The sequence below is a fragment of the Leuresthes tenuis genome, unplaced genomic scaffold (assembly GCF_036924035.1).
Source record: "Leuresthes tenuis unplaced genomic scaffold, fLeuTen1.0.hap1 SCAF_24, whole genome shotgun sequence".
In the NCBI taxonomy this organism is placed as follows: domain Eukaryota; kingdom Metazoa; phylum Chordata; class Actinopteri; order Atheriniformes; family Atherinopsidae; genus Leuresthes; species Leuresthes tenuis.
The window spans coordinates 5,942,687-5,950,538 of NW_027325378.1; positions in this window are offsets into that span (position 1 = coordinate 5,942,687).

The following is a 7,852-nucleotide window of genomic DNA, read 5'->3' on the forward strand; positions in this document are numbered from 1 at the left end:
GCTGAGAGAGAAGCAAATGAGAAGCCAAAGCTCTCTGTAGGAACTATCAACTCCAACACATTTTCTTTTTTACTTAAGATGTTATTTTTGGCAACAGGTTATACCCACATCTTTCTCACTTCCATCATATTGATCAGTGCTCATAAAAGATGTAACTGCTTCATTGTAAAGCAATTTTTTATGTTGACTCTGAACTCAAACACGTGAGCTTGAGACTTGTTTCCATGTTTGGAAGTGAAAAAAAAATCAAATATCAACTCCAGCGTCTGATGAAAGTATTATGGAGTAGCAAACAATGTGTTATACAGTCAGTGAATATATGAATTTTGAATTCATATAAAAAAAATTGAGTCTCTTCCTGCATTTTCACACGGACTTATGCTGAATGACTTCAGACTTGATTGGAGACCATCTCAAACGGCTTGACTCACTCCCTGTCAATCAAAAGGATGACCAAATTCATAAAGATTCTTTCAGTATTTGTTATTTTCCATAATTCTATCACAACTCTCTGGTTCAAATCAAAGTTTTGATATTTTTGTAGTAAGCCAATCTGGCACCCACGGACAAATCCATTACAAATGTTAGTTTCACCAACAATTATAGCCATTTTCCTTCCTCAGTTATAGGAACTCCTGCTCAATCTGGACCTGATGATCCCACTTGACCTCGTTATGCTGTCTGGGTGTCCTGTAATATGAGTTTCTGCTGGCTGCTATACTTTATCAGTGCTTGCATATCCTTCATCCTTCACTGCATTAGTTGGAACAGAGCTTTATTATTATTATTATTACTATTATTATTATTATTATTATTATTCATGATTGCATGGCTGTAATAAGTTATAATCTCCGAGTGAGTTGGTTACAGCCTGCTAAACAATGAGCTAATGACTAAGCGATCGAAGACGAGCCTAAATAAAAGCTAATTAGTAACACACACATGCCTTTAAGTGGACGGGGGAGGGGGTCAACAATCACATGTGTATCACATCATTTTACGGTACATTGCATTCACAGTCCAATCTGTCTCAATGACAGACAGCTTTCAGATTATTCCCTCATCAGAAGAAAAATATAAAGACTTTCAGTTGAGGCGACTTCTGATCACAATACGGAAGCCCTTTTGTATCAGTTTTCGACACACAAGGTATCGATTCGCTTGGTTAAATGACCAAAGAATTAAAACACAATTTTGAGCCTCATTTTTCACTTTTTAGAGTAAAAATACAGCATTATGATATAATTCAGGAAAACACACATATCAATAATCGGTTGTTAAAGCCTGATTTGCAGTTGTTGGGGTTCTCATACACGTCACAGTGGGTGTTTTGGATGAGAACCCAAATGTTGACATGCAGGAAGCAAGAAGATGAGAAGCAAACAACCTTAAAAGATAATCAACTAACAAGAACTATAAAATATTCATGCCAGCAAACCTAAGCTCAAGAAAGTAGACTGCTGTTTATACAGCACATCAACAGAGACTCTGGCACAGAACAAAGCAAGCCAAGGAGAAGATATACTAGGAGAGGTGAACAGGTGAGTTAAGTGGTAATGAGGAGCAGGTGGGTTGAGAAGCTGCTGGGATCTCAGGTTAAAATGATGAAGTTCAGACTAAAGAAAGAGTTTAAAACACAAACCAACAGGCTATGTCACAGTCAAACACAGCTGATATATTTAACTGTGAGTAATTTGAATTCAGTTATAAGAAATGTAACAGTGGGAGCTGTTTTAGTGAGTACTTTTAGTACAGTTTCCTTATTGTACCTTCATACTAATTGCACTGAGGGTAAAACTTTCATTGCTTTTACTTTTTAATGGAATATTTTTTTGCACAGTCTCGCACCAGAATGTTTGATAGTGATGTTGGTCGGCATCGCAAAATGTAGCTGTACCATGATCGAGACTCAAAAATTATTAAATGACCACAGTTTATGTCTACATCTGCCTTTCAAAACTGTAACATGCCTGATAATATTACTGTGTTTTAAAGGCATACAATTTTAAGATGCTTTTGACTTTCCCAGATGTGATATTGCGCAAATATATTATGTTCTGAAACTCTGAGGAGGTGGGTTTGGAAGTTGAACTTTTGTGGTCCAGTCAAAAAAAGCTTTCAACACAAGCAACAAGACAGACACAGCTACAGGCAACCCTCAAAGCTAAGTCACCCAAATACATAATTGAGGAGACCTAACAAGCCTGGCTCTCATTAACATTCCCCCACAGTCACCTTCCGCAATACATTTGTCTTACTGCAAGTGGCAGCATTCAGAGGGGAGATGGATTCCTCTGTTCTCATGTCAGAATATTTGAATGTGTCATCACAGTGGCAGCTCATTTCTGGCACAGTGAAGCACTAAGCCTGGACCAAAGACTGGAACGAAAAGTCTGTCTGAGGGGTAATATTAGCATGCCGCTTCTGTGGTTTGATACGACAAGCAGTTCAGACAAGACTTTATTGACTCTGCAGCTGCCTGAATGGCACAGTGATTGTGGACCTTTGTGTTACTGGCATGAAATAAAGATTGCAGTGCCACCTATGGAGACATGCAGTGTGTGTCCGTGTGTGTTTGATAGCGGCCTCTTTGATTCAAAAAGAGCACTGTGATAAGTCTCTTAAAGCCCCAATCAAGTTTAAATCCATGCTCGTTTAACAGGCCTTTATTGATCAGAGCAACCAAGAAAAGAACTCGGTCTCACATTTTAACCCGTGCACATAAACTGCAAACACACAATATATTTGAATGGAGTGAAAATGTTTGGGGAAACATATCAAAGCAACATTTTAACTGAAGAAGGAATTATATAAGGATAAGAAGGATAACTCAAAATGAGCACAAGATAATGTTCGCAGGTGGTAAAATTGTGGGGTACCTGATAATTACAAGAAGAAACTGGGCAGTCTTGACTGTGAAAACTGTGGACATAGCTTGAGAATTTGACCAAATACAACTTGTCCCTACCCCGCCCTCTCTGCTGTGCTTCAGCTCTGCCTCCAAAAACCTCCTTCCTGCAGTGCCTGTGTGGATCAATAACTTAGGCACCCCTAAAGGTGTAATTAACAGCTGTCAAGTGACAGAAGACCAGTTGTTTTTTACAAATGATTGTGTCCTTTAATGCAAGGCCACTGTTACATTTTCTGCAAGTGTACAAAAAATTCAAGTTACCATGTTCTGTGTGGAGCCATCAGATCATTAACCAGGTGAAGAGAATCCTTCAATAGGTCCGGAGGAACCAAGGATCAGGGGAGACCTAAAAAGCAGGAGCAGAGGGAGTTAAAAACAACAGATGCATGAATCAAAGACTTTTAACCAAACATTTAGACAACGCAGTTCAGTTATTGCGAGCTTTACTTTTTTTGCAATGTTGTTACTTTACTCCGAAACATTGAATAATTATTTTAAAAACAACACCATAAAGACTTGTTTTGAAGTACACTGACTTTTGTTACGTACATTCCTGCATGGTTATATGGTGGTTAGCACCAGCAAGTTCCTGGTTCACATCCCGTCTTGGGCCTCCTTCTCGCTATCTAAAAACATACATGAAAGGGTCATTTGTGATTCTAAATTTACCTCAGTAGAAAGTGTAAGAGGGTACAGAAAATGGATGGACGGACAGATGGACATTCCTCAGCGTAAAACTGGTCTACAGCACCCTGGGGGATGAGATACCACAGTTAACGGCTTTTGTTTATTCGCTTGAGTCTTTGTGGTCTCTTCAGCATGACAACAAATTCATATGCATGGCTGTACATGTGCAGGGCTCACAGAGATTTGTTTTTATGACAGTGGTTTTACAACCCACAACTGTAGGGGGAACCAAAGAGCAGAAAGCACAAAAAAAAAGAAAAAGCCAAAGTCAAACACATAAAATGCAGCCACCTCTATCTCCAGGAATAGCTACGTATTTCCATGTTGCAAAATAGTGGTAGCATCACAATAAAATCTCCTGTCGTGGTGAAGCTAATCTAAAGCGATCTTTTGAAAAGCCCTAAATGCACACACACACACACACAAAAGAGACACACTACCATAGATTGATTTTAAGGTGGCAACCTACGCTGTGCAATATCTCCAGAAAGTGGTGGTATGGGCAGCATTGCTTCTGTTTGTAATTCCGCAGAAGAACTAGTTGTTCTAACGTCAAGGAGAAAACAGAAATAAATAAATGACTATGAATACTGCAGTTTCTTTGGATGGGAAAGACTATCAAACCATGAGTTAATAAGACAAACATTTAGATCGGTACACAAAACACGAGCCTGCAGTGAAGCAGGTTTTTAACATATGGCATGTACAAAGCCACAGTTGTACTCTTATGTCTCTTGTGTCTTATTCAACATAATTGAGGGTGTGGAAGCATCTCATATGTGGTTTAGAGCCACCACATGCAGCTCTTTAAAACTGCTGTAAGAATGACATGCTTGTACTTTACTGCTCATTGCCGTCCAGCCTGTGTGAGTCATTTCCCTTTGCAGAGGGTCTGAGATCTTCAGCTGCAGCTGAAAAATCCCAGCCCTGGCTGGAGTGTTTTTACCACCACAAAGGAAAGAAAACACTTTTATTCAACTGATAATTCTTTTTCTGTCTATTTTCCTTTTCATCTGTTATGACCCTCCTTATTGGCAGCAACACTGGGCGACTGAAATGTCAGGTTTTATTTCAGGAAATAAGCATCAACTATAACGGATAATGGGAAAGGAAATTAATCTATGGGAGAATAGAGGGCTTCAGCTGCTGGTTCACACCTGTTGTCTGAAACTACAGCGCGACACGAAAAAACTTGAGAGAGTTGTGTCGACAGGCCTGACTCTCTGCGTGACCAGTAATCCTGCCCTGACCCTGATACCTGATCCAGTGGTTGTCAACAGCTGCAACATATTTTCAGCACTGCCACGCCAGCCGTTCTGCTGGTGGACGTGGATGCAGAGGAATTTGTCAGGAGGAAGACTTTTTGAGCATAAATGTATGTTGTGAATGCGGCATGAGAAGATGAATTTCTCACCAGGGAAAAAAGAAATAAATATCTGCAACATTCCCTCTCGCAGATTAAATTATAGAAGAGAAAGAGAATTTGCAGTCCTTGCATGTAAAGACGCAGTGAGGCAGTAAAAAACGTGTAGAGAATATGATGGAAAAAGTCCCAAGATGTGAAGTTTATTGCAGTTATCTTCCCCAGAAGACATCTGTGATTTATTTCTGCCACAAAGATTCTGTTAACACCCAGAGATTTGATGACCAAAACTTTTGTTTCTGATCTGCCCCTAAAATAGCCAACTAATGAGAAAGCATGAGCCGGGGTGAACGCCCACCCCGCAGACTTGGAGGTGGGCCAGTTCGCTTACTGATGAGTGATTTCTTCTCTGCGACACAATCGGCTGAATAATGTGGGCAGCGCTCCAGCAGGGCAAAAATGAAAAACTTTGGAGTTATTACTGATGAAAAAGTGATACTTCAGAGTCTCTTCCAGATCAGACGTTACACTGTCTTACAAAAGTATCCAGATTTTTCCTTTTTGCATTGCCACCCTTAATTCAAATGACATGCAGTGAACCTACACATAATAGTCCAAATTAGTCAAATGAGATCAAAAGAAAGTGTTTTTAGTTACAGCTATGCAAGCTATTCTGGGTTTTGACGAGGCTGTCTCATCTAAATGTTTCCTCTTAAACCACTTGTCTTGCTTTAACAGTATCCCAAGAGTCCCATTTTCTGTTTCTAAAAGGCTGAAACAGGTTGTCCTCAAAACTGTATTGAGCATCATTCCGGATTCCTTAAATTCTGACCTCTTTCCAAGGCCCTACCATTGAAAACCATCTTCACAGCACAATGTTGCCAACAGCATACTTCACTCATGACGCTGAAAAAAAAAAAAAAAAAAGATTCTGTTAGTCTGAGCCAAACCGGACATTTAAAATACATATATACTTTAGTCTGACTGAAAGTGTGTGAAAGCTTCCCAAAGCCAGAAAAACTCACCTGGATGATGTGGTGGAGAGTTTAATTACTCCATCATGTATACGCTCAACGAGACTCAAAGTTGCTAAGGTGATTTCTGCCTGCTCCACAGTTCTTGTCCAGTACACAAGAGAAGCCAGCAAACACAAGAAAAAACTACGAGTAATCGTAAAGCCATCTTTTAGTTCTTTTGTCAGATGGAAAAACTTGTCAGTAGCTCTGACTGAAAATCATTTAAAAAACTTAAAAACAAAATATGTGCAGTGAATTAATCTATGCTTACATGTACATGATCCCCCACAGGGAAAGTTTGAAGCTGCAGAACGTCCACATTCTGAAGCCACTTCAGTGCTTGTACACTGAGGCAAAGGAGAAAGTCCTGCTATAACTGTGGCTATGCTTAACTGTGCATGTAAATGTAACCAGTGCCAGCTGGTGATTGTTGGCTGTCTCTGATTGGAAGAGGAGTTTGTGTTGGTTTCTCCAGGCTGGTGATGACATGAGTCTCCTTCTGTTTCAGTGACTGTGGAAAGCTCTGTTTTAACACTATCGACTATTTTTTTTTCTCACCAAATTTGAATTCAGGTTCTCCTTTTTAATGATAGATATCTTTTGATAAAACAGTGTGGTCACGCAAGATTTTAAGAGAGGTGCGTTGATTAAGAATGCAGTTTCTGTGCATGGAATGTCCAAAGCGAACGCTGGCGTTTAGACTGATTGCTTTCAAATTGTGAAAATTGTTCAGAGTTTTTGGTACGTTTAGTTGGGAATTTTGTTTTTATTTTACAGTTGTTGAGCAGTCGTTTGCACCCTTTTTTTGGTTTAGTTTAGCAGTTTGCATTAGTTTGTACGCCCGGCCAACTCCTTAACCGTTGTCGAATTTCAGGTTTTTGATGGTTCGGCATCTTTTTGTTGAATATTTACTTTAACCCATAACATAAACCCTCAGACTGACGCGTCGACTGTAAAACTTTTTAAAAATGGTGTTACATTGGCAGTAAATATTCTGTTTTTGTAGTTGGAAGGTGTTGGAAGCGGAAAACATGGGCATGCGTAAGGACTTAACCGACTTTGACAAGGGCCAAAATATTCTATTGTGGCATGTTTCTGCTGTGATCAGGAAAAAAAAAACTTTCTCTAACTGCTGAGAAAGTTTATGCTGGTTTGAAAGGAAGTTTTTTTTGTGGATTGGGCTGCGCAGGAGCTCATGCTGACCTGCATGTAAAAGTCCCAACAATGGACACGAGCACCAGAACTGGTCCATACAGCAATGGAAGAAGGTAGCCTGGTCTGATGCATCAAGTTCTCTTCAAACATGTGGAGAAGAAATGGCACCAGGTAGCACTGTAAGAATGGAAGCTGATGGGGACAGTGCGGTACTTTCAGCAACCCTCTGTAGGGACACCTTTTGTCCTGCCACTCATGTGGTTACTTTGACATCTACAGAACCAAATGCATTACCGGTGATGACGCACACTCATGGACACACTATTCCCACATGAGATCTGTCAGCAGAATAATGCTCGCCGAGTAGCACAAATTCTAATGTGCAACGTGCTGGACAGGAAGTCTAAACCATGAAGGCCTCACTTGACAAATTACATGACTAAAAGGATCTGCTGCAGAGTGCTCGGTCGCAGACATCACTGCACACCTGCTGATAACTCGTCGAGCCGTGGCCCTAATGGGTCACTAAAAGAGGGACATGCTCAATATTCCACACGATGGTACGGCTGATCGGTGTAGATTCTAAATATTGTGCATTTCAAATGTCCAGATTTGTGATTTCTCCTAAACATGGAGAATGAGTGCATCGCGAGCAGCCTTCCATTTAGAATAAACCTCTCTCCCACATTCACATCACACAACAAATACATAAGACACTGG